Genomic DNA, 16,720 nt, shown 5'->3' with positions numbered 1-16,720 from the left:
CATAGATGTTCTCCTGGGAGGAGGACCAGCACCCTTAAAACCAGGTTGTTCAATGGTCAGCTGTATTCATAGTGGAAGTATTAAGCTACTATAAAAATATATAAAGAAGAGGGAATTCCCTGGCAGTTCAGTGGGGAGGACTCAGTATTTTCACCTCAGTGGCCTGGAGTCAATCCCTGGTTGGGGAAAGATCTCACAAGCTATGTGGCATGGCCAAAACCCAAAAAGTATAAAGAAGAAAGTGAAAAGTCAATCCAGTCCACTGTTTAGTTAGAATTGGCATTTCTAAAGTGTTTTTCCCCCCTAAGGAGGGCGACTAGTAATAGAACCATGATTTCTAAAAATTCCTTCCACATCCAAGAGAAAGCTTATTAATTACTGAAATATTAATTTAGGAAAATTAACTTTTGAGGTCCTTTTGTCTCTCACATTTGGATTCTATTTATTACACTTGCTTATCCTTCTGCTCAGCCTTGTGATGATTCTGAATTTGCAGCATCACATACTCCGTCTCTGTCATCAGTAAGATTATGATTTTCCTATAAGACCAAGTAGAAGTAGGTCACGGATGAAAAGAACACCCTCGCCGCACTCCCCGCCAACTGGCTGGTGCATGCAGCTGAAAACCAGCCCCTCTAAGAATTGATGTTACAAAAGGCAGCTCCTCTCTCTCGTCTTCTGCCATTTCTCCCTGACTTTATGCTCTGTGAATAGCAGCTGTTCAGGGCATTGCCAGGCGAGCGCAGGGGTGCTGCAATCAGAAATGCGAGTGAGGGACACAGCAGGAGAAGGCTAGGGCGGAGGGAGGTGCGATCTGCTGATACAGCGAGTAAGTGGGAGACACGACAGACAGACAGCAGTACGATGGCCCATGGGGAAGCATGTGAAGGATGATCAGTTACCTCGATTTAAAAAAAAGGAAGTCTCTTTCACCGGTAGAGAAAAATCACAGCTGCCGAGGAGAGTCTTGTAAAGTCTCTTAGGTGGATTGGTACCTTGTGCTAACTTCTTTTAGGGTCAGATTAACTTTCTAATATTGTCTTCTACTTTAATGTTATTGCTTTAATCATTAGACTACCACCAATTCCTTCAGGCAATAGGAAATGATTGAAGATTTAATGAGATTCATATTGCTTGTCCTTAAATGTTGATGACTTCCTGCATCCATATTAATCATTGCTGACCTTGATCTTCAATTCCTTCCCAGCACAGATTCTCATCAAGCATACCTAGTGGATCCCACAGTGTTCACCAGACACCTGGTTTGTTTCCAAAAGTACGTTAACTCTGATGTTCAGTGTACATCAGATTTTTTCAGTGCCCTTGTCTGCTTTGTCTTCTAATTCTTACTATTAATATGATGATAAATCTGGAAAATTTAGGGGCAGAAAAATCAGCAACTCTGAACAGGGGATTTAGCCTAGTTTAGAAGATTGTTCTGTTCAGCAGACCTTGAACATGCCTTAATTGGTTGTCTAGGTCAGGATGTCCAACTGGCAACTCTCAGACCCCATCCAGGCCACAGAGCGTTTCTGGGTGTCTGAAGTGTGTGTGCTCCGGCTGGCGAGCAGCAGGACCCAGCCTTTGTCCCCTGTTCTGGCGGCCCCAGCCTTTAGTTCAGGCCCACCCCCTCCTGCCACGGGGGCCTGGGAAACCCTGGCTGGCCACCTGGTCTCCTCACGCCCAGCATCCGTGCGTCTGCACCCCCACCCTCGCCCCAATTATCCCCCCAGCCACCTTGGCAGATTTTCTGACCAACAGTCCTTCCCTGAACAAGGACCCAGGACAGGAGCTTGTGAGAGAGGGGAGGGCTGAGGATTCTGGGGAGAGATGCAAGTGAGCAGAGGGGTGTGGGAGAGAGGGAGAGAGGATCAGATCAACCGAAGAGAAAGTAAATATGCCAGACCTAGAGCGTGAGGTGGGTCTGTATATGCGACAATGAGCAGGAAGGAGTAGGTAAGAAGGTGAAAGCCTGAGTGTCTCCACGCCAGTCGCTGAGATGAGGAACAAAAGAGGTAAATTTGCGTGTGAAAGAGGCCACCTGTGAGAGGTTGGAAGAGAAAATGGAGAGAGCGAAACAGCTCTGCTCCGTTGAACGTGACCAGCCGCGTCACTGGGAAACACAGTCTGACAAAGCATTTTTTTTTCAGCTTTGTGAATATATTTATAACAAAAATACTGTTATAAAAAAGTTAGATCTCAAATAGATGGACCCTTAGAAGCTTAGATTACATTGAGGTTCTTTTAGGATGTCCCAAATTCTGGCTGTGATGATTGTTTTAAATGTGGCTCACCCCAACCGAGAAGTTGAATAGTATCGATTTTGATGACGTGCTTACCATTTTGTAGAAACAAATAATTGGAGTACTTTTTACATACAAATGGAAGTTTTTCATCTTTTTAAATAATCTTCTGTTGATATCATTTAACTGGATGAGTAGGAAGATATCCTTTTTGTGAAGTAGGTTTTCATATTTAATGATCAAAATCTTTATCCCTTAAAAAAACTTTTAAAAAATAGTCAGAAATTTTCATACCTATTTTTAAAAATTAAAAAAAGATTAAAAAAATTTTTTTGACTGTGCCATGTAGCACGTGGAATCTTAGTTCCCCGACCAGGAATTAAACCAGAAGCACACGGTCTTAACCACTGGTCCACCAGGGAAGTCCCTCAAATTTCATACTCAATTATTGAACTCCACTCAATTATTCAATTCCACTTTGAGAAGTCTGTATTCAGAAAATAACTAGAGATGTTGGCAAAGATTTTGTTTCAGGGATATCTAGTACGGTGTTAACCTATATTAGCAAAGTACTAGAAATTCCTTAAATGTCTAGTAAAATAGATGATTAAATTATGATACATCCATAAGATGAGAGAGACTATTATATAGTCACTAAATTACTTCTTCCATTTTATCTCCATGCTATATCAGGTGGCATTTTAAATAGCACATCGAATCAGTTCACTCCCCCTTAAAACCTTTCCTTGGCTTTCCATGGCACTAACCATGAAAATCCTAACCTCCAAGGCTTAGTACCCAACTCTCCAGTCCTTCCACTCCTGTCTACTGGCCTTTCTTTCAGGGGCTCTCATTCCCTCAGCCCGTTCCTCCTCAGGACCTTTGCACAGGAACTGCTCCTTCCCAGTTCTTATCTGGCTAAGTCCTGCTTGTCCTTGAGGCCTTAGCTTCATCAAAGGGATTTACTGACCCTCTCTACTACCCCTGAGCATGCAGGGACAATATCCAGGACAGTTCCTCTGTATTGGCCCCCAGGGGAGTTAAGCTGTCACCACCTCCAACTGCTTCTGGACACTCACAAAGCCAATGCAGGAAGCCAACAGAGGACGCTGCTCAGAAAACCCTAGCATTTCCACATCGTGCTCACTAGCCAAAGAAAGAAAGACAGACTCAGCCGAAATGACGCCTCAGTCCATTCCCTGCTTCACATCTCCCGAGAATGTTTCCAGTTGGTAGGGTGAGATTCAGATGTAGAACCTCCATGCAGGGGAGTCTGGGAAACAGAGTTCTTAGTTCTTGAGTCTCTGCTGTACAGAAGATGAGTGAGGAGGTTGGAATGGATGCTGAGACGGTCATTTTTTCCACAATCACTTACTGTGAGCCGTGGGCTGTTACTTTGGTAATAGTTTTCACACTAACCTTGTCACGTCAGTGGATTACCAAGTCTTCTAAGGCTTGAGTAATTCCTATACCCTGCCACAGTAAATACGCAAGATTCTGTAGAGGGTAAGAACTAAATACCTATATGAGTGAAATGTAGTCATCTTGCCAAGAGTAGCATCATTATTTGGATGTAAGGGAAAACCTTTTAACCCAAAATGAGACAAGGTAGTAATTAAAAGAAAGTCTTTAAAACTCCAGGGAAAATTTCAGTTTGTTTATGTGAAAAATGGAAGTTTAATTGAGATTGTAGCCACAAATAACTTCTTTTTTCTAATGTTGAAAGGAGCATCTACATGTCTACATGATGCTAACGTCGTTGAATAATAACAGCCCCATCAGAGAGGTGCAACTGCCACTGATGTTTGAAATGAGAAAACTCAGGGTAGTCGATGGAATTGAGTCCTGTAAACTTGTGTCTGCTTATTAAGAACAGAGATAGATAACTTACTGTAATGATTAAAATAAAAATGCAGAGAAGTTAAAAAAAAAAAGTTACTGGAAAATAGATTCGTCTGGAAAATAAAGAGGACTTTCCTGCCATGAATCACTAAGGTGATCAACTTGACTTCATGGCCATTGACAAATTAATGAGAAAGTAAGGACTCTAATAAATTGCAGTCGAGATTTGAAGGATAACTTATTCTGTGGGATATAACAAATAAGATAAAACATAATTAGAAATGGTTTCTTTATCTGTGATAAGAGGCTTACTTAAGAGATATTTCCATAAGTAGTACAGAAGTTGAAACACAAGACTGAATGAGGAGTGGTAACTTCAGCTCTGGGTGTAACTTGCCATGTGACCTCAGACAGGTCCCTTAGTGGCAGCCTGTGGCTTCAGCTGCCACTCCTTTGCTGACCCATCTATCTATTCATTCTCTAGCGCTAACTGTCCCCTAGAGTTAGATATAGGCTATCCCAGTTCTAAACTGTATTATGCATTTAGAATCACAAGTCTTTAATGTCTTCCCACAGTTTTTTATGCTCCTTATTTTAGAACACAAAGCTCTCTGTATTTTGACCCTCAGCCTGCATCTCTGTTCTTGTGATGGGCACTCTTCTCGCAAACCATGACACCTAGAGGTTTTACAAAGACTATTCTCTGTGTGAAATGCATATATCACCGCTAGTTTTCATCAGGTATTATGTTTATGCTCATTTTTTACAACCCGGTGCAAATGCACTTTGATCGAGAGTGCCCCATCTCTTGGTCCCAGCAGCGTGCTTTCGGTACCTCTAGTGCTTCTTGTAACTGTGGGTTGCAGGCATGTGTGTGTGCTCAGTTGCTCAGTCATGCTGGACTCTTTGTGACCGCAGTGGCTCAGTGGTAGAGAATCTGTCTGCAATGCAGGAGACTTGGGTTTGGAGCCGCATGTTCCATCCCTGGGTCTGGACAGGAAGATCCCCTGGCGAAGGAAATGGCAACCCACTCCAGTGTTCTTGCCCAGAAAATCCCATGGACAGAGGAGCCTGGTGGGCTACAGTCCTTAGGATCTCAAAGAATCTGATACTGAGCAACTAAACAACCACCACCATGGGTTAATTGATTTATCTTTTTTTCCCTTCTGGGCAATAAATTGCCTGAACATTGGGATTCTGTAATCGATATGGAGCAGGGCCTGGAACTTTGTACGTTCAACAAGCTTCTTAGAGAATTCTGAAGACTCAGACCTCAGTTTTAGTTGGTTTCTAAGATCTTTCAATTCAAATGTCAAGACTTTTCCTCCTTGCATTTTAACTGGCATTGCAGAGGGGGGAAAGGCCTTTGGGTAGTTGATTAAAGACAAAGAAAAGCATTGGCAGTCTTCTTCCATGCCCACCTTTCCTTTGCTTAATCTGTTCAACTTTTTATTAATTCCAAGACTGTTTATTGAGGGCTTGCTATTAACTGCTTTTCTGGTCATTTGAAGCACATCAATGAACAAAACAAACAAAAATCCCTACACTAAAGGAGCTTACTCTGATAGGCAATAAATATATTAAATAAATTAAAGAGTATTTTAGAAGGTGATAAAAATTGAGGGGATAATGGAATAGAGAGGGATAAGTTTCTTTTATTTTGTCAAGACTTAATAATAAATTACTGGAAAGAATAGCTTATTTAATTTGAGTTGTTTAAATAAGCCATACTTCAAAAGGCAGAATTTAACCTGCACCTAGTCAGAAGAGAACCTGGGATTTGCAAAATTCAAGTCTGGTTTCCTTTTATAGAATTGACAATAACTGTCTTTCCCATTATGTTATTACATGTTAGTAGAGAAATAATTTAAGGAATTGCTCTCAAGGAGTCCTAGTAAATTATATGATATAAATTTTTTACCACTATAAAGAAAAAGGAAACAGAATTAAGCCACAAAGCAGTAAAAAGAAGTTTGTGTTTTATACTGATCTGCAAAGGCTGATTTATTAATTAAAAAAAAAAAACAAAAACACTTCATTCCAAAGCCTCTTTCCTTCTCTCTCCACTTCCCCTTTTTAATTTTTAGTTTGGATTTTCATGTTTAGGTAAAAAGTTTGGGTCCTTTTAGAATTTATAAGGAAGCCTCATTGTATGGATGAGAAGCATGGGCCTTTAGCTTTACCTCTTTGGGTGCCCAGGAGGAAGCTGGTTATGTGGAGAAAATCCCGTATCCATCTTTGCTTTCAAGTAACTTCATCAAAAGATCATATATTTCACTATAAACAGTCTTAAAAGTCAAACTGAGGTTGCCTGCAGAGTCAGCTAAAAGAGTGATGAGTATTGTTTTGCACAGCAGTTGAAACTGTTTTCCGAGTCCTTCCACAATGAGGTAGAAAATGACTTTTCTCGCACTCCTTAAAAAACCACAACTCTGTGGCAGTTCTGATGACTGTCAGTTCCTGTGGGGTATTTACACAAAGATACTTTTAAATGAAGAGTCATTTTTAGAGCAATTAGAGACAGAGGCTAGACAGAGACTAGCCCAGCTCCGGGCCTGGCAGGTCGGGGTTAAGGTTTATTGACAGGACAGGGTCAGGCGTCTGCTCCGCCGCTCCTGCCCCTGGTACCTGCCCTCCGGATACACCCAAGACCCCAGCCAGCCAGCCAGCCGGCCTGGGCTCCCTGCCATAAGCACCCCCCACCCCCACCCCCCAACCCCATACAATGCGGGGAGGAAAGAAGAAAGGAGGAAGAATGGGCGAAGTTCTGCCGAAACAGTACAGGTCAGTCGTGAGATACAAATTTGAAAACATTCGTTTCTGTTTTTTCTGGCAGACATTGTGTCACATTAGGAAGAAAGAAATTTTAAAACATACAAAGAATCATCTGTCCCTTCAGCTTTGTAGTTTGCACTTATTGCATCCTGTAGAAAGAAATTGCCTGGCCAAAGTAGCCTTTTAATTTCATTTTTCAGTTTTGAGTTACAGGGTTCTGGCAAGCTCTCTGACCACTACTGTTACCTGGCGGTGCCTATATTTCATTGAATTTAGAAGTACAGACTACCTGGATCCAGGCCCAAAGGAACTGTTTGCGACTGATAAACATGATACGCCCTGCCCCCATGCAGGCTCTTGCTTTTCCCTTTAAGGGAATCTAAGACTGAGTCCCAGGGTCCCCAAGGGAGTTAAAGAAAAATGTGTTCCGGTATTCTGCTCGGATAGTGAGCTTGCTCTGTGGTTTTCTGTGCTGCATCTCTGCTTGCCCAGAGGCTGGTGAACATCCCAGCCGTGCCTCTGCTTCTCCAGTGTTGGTAATTAATGCAGGGAAAAATTTTTTGTTTTTAATAAAAACAAGCAGAGACATCTATCAGTACCCACAGTCAAGGCAGAATTTGTTTGACATCTTGTGATTGCTGCTTACAAAAAGAATGACAGCAGTTATTAAACAAATAAGAAAAAAGCTGCTGTTTATGGGTCATTTGCAGATACCCTAAGAATATCCTGGGAACATTACTGCTTTTGCTTGCATGAGTAGAAAATAGTAGAAGGAACAGAATCATTAATTTTTTCGATCTGGGTTGTATGAGATTTAGAATAATAATAAAAATTCAAATATTAAGGAAATGTATTATTTTTAGCTGTGTAATATATGAGGGGCTTTTCCTTTCCTTAGAGTATATTTCAAACGTTTGTTTTTATGATTGCAGGGGGAGTATTAGCATTCAATGTAATTAAACTTAATTGCATTTCCTATGTGAATTATTTTTAGTCTCTTTTTAAAATGCATTTATGATTCTTTTCCTCTATACTAACTATTCCTGGAGGTTTGCTGTGATAAAACATTATAGACAAATTGTCTATTTTCTTGGAAATAGTCAGAAGTCACAAATCAGATTTGAATTCAATTTAGAATTTTTAAAGTGAAATTTGGAGATATAATCAAGTACAAAAAGCATAAAACTCTTCAGGGTTTGAGGGTTTGGTTCTCATGTCATGTTCATGTGATCTGAGAAAAGATTAGCCCTCGGCTGTTATTCTGTTTGAGAAGTGTTGATAATAATTTCAGTCCCTGATGGTGTGGATTTCCATAGGTACTGGGTAAGCGTGGGGTTTGCTGGAAAGAGGAGAGAAAGAGCTTCTACAATGTTGGAGATAGTCTGTATCTTAATAGGTATTTGGTTACACAGGTGTATACATTTGTCAGAACTCATCAAATGATCTACTTAAGATTCGAAGTTTTGTGCATATGTATGCTTTACCTCAAAATCCAGAGAAAAAGGAACTCTGAATACATACTCCAGTTTGATTTTATACATGTTGAAATATGGGGGAGAAGGTGACTGTCTTTGAAACTTTACTTTGAAAGTTGGTAGTGGAATATTTAGAAATATGACAAAGAGCAAATAGAGTGTTCATTGTAGAATCTAGGTAATGTGTTTACTGTAAAATTCTTTGAACATTTTTTGTATGTTTGAAAATGTTCATAAAATGTTGGAGAAAAGGTGAAGGTACTGATTATGCTTATTAGAGGATTTGTGTACCTCCATTTTTAATTCTATCCCCTGTTAATTTGAAATTAAGCCACTTGGATTAATATCAGAAGTGGGGAGTGATGTGAATGTGAGCCCTTTGGGTAAATAGAAAAATGTACCCACCTCATACTCTAGTATCTTTTGAAAGGCCATTACCAAGCATGGAAGCCAAGAGTGTCTTTACAAACAAGAAGAGCTCCAAGAAACCCACATCATGCCCTCAACCAATGACCTCTCTGGGCAGATAAAAGTTGCCTCTACACCCCTACCCATGGGAAAGGACGTGACCCCTTGACACACAATCTTCACTAATGGTAAGCAGGTAAACTGCCTGCTGTATACCTTACACTAAGGCCCTATCAAATGAAAAGGGGCTTTCAGTTTTCAGCCGTATCTCAGGGGTTTGGCCACAAACACCTCTACTTTTATCAGAATGCCAAGCTATCTCTTATATCCTGATAGAGGTCTCTTTTTAAAGATATATGGGACCCCTGTGGTACTTATGTTGTATGTGTTTTAATCTCAAAGGGTTAAAAGGGTAAATTGCTTGTGGTGGAATTTGAACCAAACTTTTAAAAGCAAATGATAATGTATTTTAAATGAGGCCATGTTGCTCGGTAGCTTAAACAATAAACTGGAAAGTCAAGATTTGAAAGCCTCAAAGATCTCAACTCCTTCAGCATCTCAAAGTGAACTCTGGCCAGTTAATTTATCTCTCTTCTTTGATTTTCTCACTTGGAAAATGAGAAGTGAAGCCTGACACAAAATGACCATCTGACTTTATTGTTTATAAGAATCATTTCTGTAAGAAACTTCAGTGTGTATACAAATCATTTAGTTTGTTAAAGTAGAGATCCCAGCTTCCAACACTTGAGTTTTCTGAATTAGTAGGTCTGGGGCAGAGCTCAGAAATCTGCATTTTAATAAATGGCTGGTGTGATACGGATGTAATTATTGGACCACATGAGAACTGGTGTAGGTGTGTTTTGATGGTGCTATGTTAACTGATAGATTAGCTTTTTCTTAGGGAAAATCTTAAACACATGCTAATGTAGAGGGAATGGCACGATAGTCATTCCATGGACTATCACCCAACTTGAACAATCTTGGTTCAGTCACCTCTACCCCTGTCTACTCCCTGTACCCTTCTCCACAGATAATTCGCAAAACAGATCTTGGACATATTTAGTATGCAACTTTAAATGTTGAAAGTACTGTAAACAAAATACCATATTAAACATTACAAAATTTGAGCATAATTCCCTAGTATCAAATATATCTTGTGTCTAGATTTCTTTGATTCTCTCTCTCTATTTTCCAAGGTTGATTTGTTGGAATCAGGAACTAAACACAGTTTCCACATTGCATTAGATTGATGTATCCCTTTAATATTTTAGTCTATAGGTTTCCCTTCCCTTCCTTTTTTTTTTTCCCCCTTGTGATTTATTTGTTGAAGAAACTAGGTCATTTATTCTGTAGGTTTTCTCAGTCTAGATTTTCTGATTTTATCCCCATGATGTCATTTATCATTTTTCTTTCCCCTGTGTATCCTATAAATTCCACCACTTCCATCCTGAAGTTTGATCAGATTAAAGTTCAATTTGGGGACTAAAATGCACCATTGGTAATGTCATATCCTTCCATCAGAAGGCACATGTCTGTTTATCTCTCTTTATGTCATGTTAGCAGCTGAGAGCTATTCTTATCTAGGGAGAGCCCTGTATTTTGACTTAGTAAGTAGTTCATGGAAGAACTTTCTCCTTCTCATCATGGATTTTTCCTTTTCTAGGTTAGGCTTTTAAAGCTTTCACAGTGAATCCATAGCTGCCTACTTAGACATTGTGTTTGCTACAGAAACCAGAAAAGCCTTCTTGCTTTTATGCTTAGTCTCATTTTCACAATATAGTAATCTGTAAAATTTTTCCTAGTGCCTTCAACATTTTTTTCAATTTCTGAAACATCTTAAGATGAATGAATGACCACACAATTGGGCAGAAATCGGGGGCCCTATAATGAAACCGCAGTTGCAGGCAAAGTGACCTGGCAGAAGTACTAGTGAGTCAGAGCATCCCATCCTGAGGGGAAGACGATGAGTTTTTAATACCTGTATTTATTTATTTTCTCCTAAAAGCAAACAGGCGGTTTCTGAATCGGGGGCAGACAATTCTTACTTACAGCACTAACTGCATTGGTTCTCTAGACCCCAGTTTTCTCCTTCAGTGCTGTGTGAAGGGGTCTAGAAGAATGATGCTGGATATGCCAAAATCGCTCTAGTTACCAGGAATGAATGGGTTCATTTCTTCATTCAACGGCCACATACTGCTGGTTACATGTATGTGGACAGTGAGTCCACACTGGGGAGGATGATAAATACTAGAGTACTCCCAACCTAACACATGAAACCGTAGACCTCTCTGTCTAGAATTAGCCATTGTGTCATCTTATAGGTAATCAAATATATATGTTTATATATTTCTGTGTGTGTATTTGATTTTATACATGTGTGTATAATTATATGTATATATGTATAGGCACATATGTGTGTATTTACTTTTATATATGTGTATATAATTTTGTACACATATAAGCACATATAGAGGTGTTATTTGATTTTCCCCTCTGATTTACATTGTAATTTCAGAAGTCATTTTCTTAAATTATATGGTGGCTCTACTTGTCTTTAGTTCTCAGCCATTTCTGCTTGAGCTATGAGAGCCACATAATCCAGCCCAGAAACTTTCTAAAGTGTGTTCTTAAGTCTTTGTTCTATCCTGAATTGTGTACTACCTGGAATTAAACCAACTCACTTGAAGTTGCAAAGAAAAAAAATACTAATTTTCCTCACTTTTAATTTATCTACAAATGTCATTTGCACTGACATTTGCATGAAGTTTTCTCATCTCTAGCTTTTCAGGTAGCACCTTACTTTATACCCACTGCAGAGTTTGCTCATGTGACTAGTTCTTTTGATAAGAAAGTGAAATCCAAATTGTGAAAATTAGACTTTGAGAAGAAAATTCCAATGCAGAGTACTAAAGATTTCCCACAGCAGGAGAGGGTAGGTGCTATGGGTTAGGCCTGGTGGAGCTGGTATCCTGCGAGGGGAGATGAGAAGACACAATTAGACACGATAACTCTGCAATGGGAAAGTGCTTGGAAGGAAATAAACAAAGTTAAGAGGGAGTGAGTAACTGGGGAGACCACTTTAGAGAGAGTGGTCCCAGAAGGCCTCTCTGATGAAGCGACATTTGAGCTGAGGCCTGAAGGATGTGAATGAGCCAGTGACGTGAGGAGCTGGTGAAAGAGCAGATGCAGAGACGAGAAAGGACTTAGTGTGTCTGAGAAGCGGAAAGGGGGCCTGGTGGCTGGCTGGCTGTGAGTGACAGGGAGAGAAGCAGGCAGGGCCAAACCATGCAGGACCTCATCAACTCTGAGAAACGAATTCTGTTCTAAAAGCAGTTGATGAACATTGAAGAATTTTAAGCAGGAAAACTTAGTCATTATCTTCACCTAGGCTTTGTTTTTCTATGCATGTGTGTTTCTACTGGTAGCATGCTGTACGTGATCTTCAACTTAGTTTTTCGTTTACTAGTAACATCATTGGCATTATGAAAGGAAGATTTATAAGGAAAAATAAGTTTAATTTGCTATGATCAACATGACAAATATAGATATGTAAGAACTTGAAGCTATGACTGAAAATCAGTTTCTTAGGGGTAATAAATGAAGGACAGTGCTTGTTTTTAGTGTCCATTGTAGATATAAATTCACTTAAATAATTTAAGAACATTAGAAACATGTTCTAACTTGGTCCTTGGTTTTCTCATCAGCTTATCATGATTAGTATGCTACTTTAACCATGTATTTATTGTTAAAGCAGCCTTATACTAGTGAGAGTCACTCAGTCATGTCCAACTCTTTGCAACCTCATGGACTATGCAATTCATGGAATTCTCCAGGCCAGAATACTGGAGTGGGTAGCCTTTCCCTTCTCCAGGGGATCTTTCCAACCCAGGGATCGAACCCAGGTCTCCCACATTGCAGGTGGATTCTTTACCAGCTGAGCCACAAGGGAAGCCCAGCCTTACCTTATAGTCTATGTAAATGTTATAGGCTTATAGGCTGTTTTTAGTCTTCTTGATATGACACAATTTGAATAAAGAAGGAAAACAGAAGAATAAGAATTCAGCAAGAAGTATGTGGTAAAACCATAACAAACGAAGAAATGATCAATAAACTCTGCAGAGAATGTGTCACCTTTCAAAGTACAGTTTACTTTTGTTAATAATTATAAATGTACTTATTTATTCACTTTTAGAATATCTCATTTTTGTGAAAAATAGACCTAAAACTCCTTGAACTGTAGAAACTCCAGCATTGTTTAGTTCTTGCCCATTTGTAAAATCTAAGCAAAAGCTTGAATAGAGGAAACTGTCTATATTACAGTGAAGCAAAAACAGGGATTATGTTTCCTGGTCTTCAAGTCCATGGTAGTATGAGCTTTATGGCAAACATTTTCCAAAATAGCAGGTGGATGAACAATTATAGTCTACAAAAGTAACTGCCTCAAACTCATGCAACCTGACTTAGCTCATTTTTAAGCCTACATTACAAAACAAAAAACAGAAAACCATATTGCAGAGGTGGAAATGAACTGAAGCAGGCAAGAAATAAGGGGGCTGAGGATGTGTGATGCAACATTGCTGTCACATTACAGGAGAGATATCCTGGACAGACCTCTGTCTGCATTCTTAACCCATGAACCCTGGCCCCAACCTTCAGTATCTGAAAGTATCTTTTAAAATTCAAAGTCTTGGTATGCTAAAGTCACAAGCAATAGTAATGCAGTCATCTGTTACCTTTCTGCCTTTTATGTCAAGTTGGAGACCCTGGAACAACATCAATTAGTTTCTTAATAAAATCTTTCATGTAATTTTCTTCTCTACTTAAAAATGGAAATATATTTAACTTCTCCAAATATTTAATTGAATGTGATGCATTTTCTAAAAGATGTCTTAATTCTATAATCTAACACTCCTACGTATGTATATATGTATGAATGATACATCAAGAAATATTTCTGTTGCTTAGTTTTAAGGATTTGTTTTATGTAGTAAATACTAAATATAATTTAGAAGTATTTCATTGTAAGAGCTTCTCATTTTTAAAAACTCATAATTCAGAAATATTTCACTGTAAAGGGAGGCTAAAGACATTTATAGTTTTTTTCCCCTCACAGCTTCATGTTTATGAAACAGCTTATTAACAATTGTTAACTGAAAACATTGGAAGGGTCTGCTGGCTTCCAAACATCTCCAGTCTACAGCCTGTAAAACCAAAACTTTCCAACAGTTAGAATCATTCCTTTGGGTTAAGGGAATATCCACACAAAACCTTTGTTTAATAGGTGTTATCATTCCTGGGTTTGGCTAAGACTGGATTAGAAGAAATGAGTTGGTGTGTTTTTAATAGTCTTAGCGAAGAGGTAGAGAGGAGGATGGGCATTCTTGGACGGAGAGAAGGGAGATACTCCAGTACCAAGGGCTCCAAAAGAGGCCTTCAGGGTGTGGGGAAGGCAGAGCCTCTACTTGCTAATTATGAAATGACTGCTCATGCTGGAGCTGTGTTTATAACTGATTGTACTGTACTCATCTGAGTTGTAGAATGGGTATAAGCAGATGGACCGTGTCACTCACAAACGCTTCTGTCTCATTTTTGAGCAGAATGCCACAGGGTGTGCAGAATAACTTGGCACCTTCACTGGTTGGGGGAGAGTCTGGGGGAGAGTCCAGAAAACAGTCTAGTTGAATTGTTAGATGGGCTTTTGGCAGGCACACAAGGTTGCTTTATACAGCCTGTCTCCGATGTTTTTCCCCAAGTGTCTGAAAGAAAAGGGAGGATTTGTGGACCTGATTAAAACAAGGAAGTAACCCAGTGACTTAGAGAGGCATGCTGTGGAATTTGAATCCTAAAATACAGCCCTCCCTCGTTGACTTTTCAGCCATGGGAATAACCAGTTGCTTCATTGTGTGTTTTGTCAAAGTGCCTCGGCCATTTGGCCAGCCTGATGGTTACCTGCTGCCTCTTTTTATAGCCTCCGTGTCCTTTGTTGTTGCCTGGCTGGTCAAACATATGTAACGGTGCCCTAGGGCACCAAGTGTGCCCTCGGGGAGCTAAGTGCTGCCAGATGTGGGGAGAAAGGGTTGATTCACATGGCCATAATTTCCAATAGCTAATTTTACCTGTTTTCTTTTGGTTTTGGATTTCTTTCTTAAAGAAAAATCCATTTGGAGTTGGGTTCCCTCCTCCTTTAAATTGCAGTCTTGTCTTTTTACCTCTAATCTTCTAGCCCCACCCACCTCCCCCACAAGTGAAAGTGTGAGAAGAAAAGGATGGAGAAGATATATGATATATTAAGCCCAAGTGACTAATGTTTTTACTTTATGATAAAAATTAACGAAATGTTTCTGAGTCTGACCAGTATTTTTACTTCCCAAGTGCAATTAAATTTCACTGACTCAGTCTTTCATATAGAAATCATTTACATAGAAATAAATGATATTTTAGATTAGCATCTTTTAGATATAAGTTTTATCTAATCTCTGATTAGGAACACTGAATTTATTGTTCAAAGCTCTGCGTTTTTAACTAGGTATCCTGAAAACTGGTGAAGTAGGGAGAAAGGATCAAGGCTTTAGCTTGATTCTCTGTATGAACTGAACCTCAGGCCGACCAGACAGTAATCTGGGAAAAGAAAGAATTTCTTTACAGAGATATTCCTGCCATCAAATTAAGAAGGACTAATGAAATATTACCACTTGGCAAACCCCTAAGGAATCAATGGATCTAGGCACTGTCAGGGGCTGCTAGTATCTCAATAAGAGAGACAACTGTCAGAGCACCACCACCCCTTAAATATTCTTGCCAATAAAATAAAAGAAAAAGAACTTGAATCAGAACAAGTCACTGGGTTTAATATTAGTCCATAGGAAATATACGGAAAGGAGACACCACTAGATATAACTAGTGAATTCCAGTATAAGGGAGATGCTAAGGACAAAGAAATGCATTTCTTTAACAAATAAATTACATGGAAGAAAAAAGGAGAAGCATTGATTAATTAAGCAGGCATAAGAGACATGTCAATCAAATGCAATGTGTAGCTCTTCTTTGGATCCTGTTTTTAAAAACCATTTGTTTAATAAATAATGTATATAATTATATATACATTGTCATATATATATTTGACAAAAGGAGAGTACCTAAAGACTACAGCTATTTGATATATTAAGGAATTACTATTAATTTTTTAGATATAATAAGGTTAGATTGTTTATTCTTTATAAAGTGTCCTTATCTTTTAGATATACATACTGAAATATTGACAGATATGGTGTCTAGGATTGGTTTCCAAATAGTTCAGTGGGAAGGGAAGATGGTTGTAGGTTAAACAAGATCAGCATGAGTGGATAATTGTTAAAGCTAGATGACGGGTACATGGGAGTTTGTTATAGTAATCTGTCTATCCTTGCATATGTTTCTAATTTTCTATTTTTTAAAAGTTAAAAAAAAAATAGGTTTAGGTTGGAAACTCAGATCTGCCACGTGTAACTTTTGTGATCTTGTGGAAATCCCTTAACCCCCTTGAGTCTCAGGGGGTTTTTGCTTGTAGAACACATGCAGGAGTATCTTTGCAGTTTACTTTGCACAGGTTGTTGGACCAAATTAAATAATCTGTATGAAACTGTTTTTAAAATTTCTACAAACATGTCAGTTGTTTTACCATAGTTACTATAAAGTTTCTGAAAGAATACGGTTTTCCCGCTAAGAAAGTTTGGTAGCTTTTTCTGCTTCTGCAAGCAATATCGTTGTTCCATGCATATCACAGTAGCCAAAAAGTCCTAGAATAAGAGTAGTTACATGGCCATCAAGTATATTTATTAACTAGTTTGTAGTAATAGAGTAATTATGAGAATTCATTTTAATTTTTTTCTAATACAAATTTCTCATAGCTTAGTTGATTAATTATAACATAGACTGTATGAAGGTCCCTTAGTCACGTCCAACTCTTTGCATCCCCATGGACGGTAGCCCGCCAGGCTC

The 16,720-nt window shown here is 39.0% G+C and overlaps 1 protein-coding gene across 6 annotated transcripts in view; it reads left to right on the top strand.

Moving 5' to 3' along the window:
• Positions 1-16,720, top strand: part of METAP1D (methionyl aminopeptidase type 1D, mitochondrial) — a 73,481-nt gene that overhangs the window by 13,548 nt on the left and 43,213 nt on the right. Inside the window, exon 2 of one of the 6 annotated variants that reach the window (XM_060409767.1) lies at positions 1,208-1,276. The exons of the other annotated variants lie outside the window; for them this stretch is intronic. The gene's annotated coding sequence lies outside the window, so the exon portion shown is untranslated. The remainder of the gene's footprint in view (positions 1-1,207; positions 1,277-16,720) is intronic. 6 annotated transcript variants of the gene reach the window in all.

This window comes from Ovis aries, chromosome 2 (assembly GCF_016772045.2).
Source record: "Ovis aries strain OAR_USU_Benz2616 breed Rambouillet chromosome 2, ARS-UI_Ramb_v3.0, whole genome shotgun sequence".
Lineage (NCBI taxonomy): Eukaryota > Metazoa > Chordata > Mammalia > Artiodactyla > Bovidae > Ovis > Ovis aries.
Note: the sequence above shows the minus strand (reverse complement) of the source record. Positions and strands in the feature narration are given on the sequence as shown.